The following is a 1,774-nucleotide window of genomic DNA, read 5'->3' on the forward strand; positions in this document are numbered from 1 at the left end:
GAAGAAACCTCATCATGTGCTGTAGTTACTACAAGCTGTTTGCATTTTCAGCTCATGCTAACAATCCAGTTGAAGGAATTTTTTTATTAGTATTTACTGATTTTTTTAAAATTGTAAGTCAAGAAAATACATATTAATATGAAAGTGTCTGAACATCTCCTCTGGCAAAAAGTAAGAAAGAAAAAAAATTGGAGAGGAGAGGGATATTTTAACATGTGGTAACCTCCTGCACTGTAAAAAATAAATAAGACAGTGGATGACATCATTTATGACCTAAACCAGGGGCAAAATAATGAAATGCCTTTGCTGATAGGAAGGAGAACTGATATATACCTCAGATATCTGACTCTGTTAATTTAAAAGTTGCTACCTTCAGCTGAAAAAATGTTAAAATGCCCAGTGTCCACATTTTATTTCTGGTGCTCATAAATCAAATCCACACAAAAATGAGGTGATCAAAATGCTCCAGATAGCTGGAGAACTGAGATGGGGATGCTTAATAGTGTTGTGATGAGAAGTAAAATTGTCAAAGATTGCAGTTCAATAGTTTTATATGAACTGCAGACAGGCAGAAATCCACAAAATAAAAAAAAATCGTTTTCATATTCTTCTGCAAAAGGCTCCAGTGTCTAATTTCATACATTTTGATTTCAAACTGACATAAGCTAAGCTAAATGTTCTTTTTTTGTTGGGAAGAGGCAAAAACCTGAAACTCCTACTAAAGTAAAGCATCTTGTAGTGTGGATTGGGTTAAAGATGAATACCTTTCTTCTTTAGGAGACATCTGTCTTGAAGCAGTGTTTTCCTTTTCATCTGTCTAGAGGCAGAGATCTCTAAACCCAGCCAGAAGGTGCTACAAGTTGTAATTGCTGGAAGGTCTGAGCTCCTCCATATGTGGTGGCTTTAATGTTCGGCGCTCTCGTTTTATTACAGCCAACTGCTCAGCCTGGAGAACAGAAGGCTCAGGGAGATCTTACCAAAGTGTAGAAAAACCTGAGGTGGGGCCAGGGGAAAAAAGACAAAGACAGAGACTTCTTGGTGCTGTGTGCTGACAGGGCAAGAGGCAATGAATTCTGAAATACAGAAAACTCTGATAATTATCATACTTTTTTTTTTTTACTGTGCAAGTGGTCAAACACTGCAAAATGCTTTCCAGAGAGGCTGTGGAGTTTCCTTTAATGGAGATATTCAAAAGTGAATTGGATAAGCCATGGGTAATCTTCTCTCGCTGACTTTGCTTGAGCAGGGGCTGGACCAGATGAGCTCAGAGAGGTCCACCAGCCTCTACCATGATTCTGTGAAATGGCTTCTTCTCTACCAGCACTTTTTATGAAATTATGAAAGCAGCCTCGCACACTGAGTGTCATGCAGTGATCAGCTCAAAGGAAACAAATAGTCATTGGGACACATTTCTGAGCAAAATAACTATTTTTTAACTTCTAAGCAATATCTGTTTTGTCAAATTATTTATCTGTCAGCTTCAGAGATAAGATCAGACTATGCCTGTACTTCCCATATGTTTCTTTTGCTGCAGATCATTCAGCACCAAAGTTTTCTGAATATCCAAATCTGACTTTTAGATTATAATTTGAAACAGTTGGGATAAAAACATGAATCTCAAACTTTTCTGCAGGGCATATAGACCATTTTCCTACTGCCAGCACTATAAAGATAAATTAGCTTCACTGCAGAAGAACAGAAGACATTCTGAAGGTTTTCTAGAGATTAGTTTAATTAGCTAATAAACAAATGGAACAGATTTATTTCATTGAGA

This window comes from Geospiza fortis, unplaced genomic scaffold, assembly GCF_000277835.1.
Source record: "Geospiza fortis unplaced genomic scaffold, GeoFor_1.0 scaffold200, whole genome shotgun sequence".
In the NCBI taxonomy this organism is placed as follows: Eukaryota; Metazoa; Chordata; class Aves; order Passeriformes; family Thraupidae; genus Geospiza; species Geospiza fortis.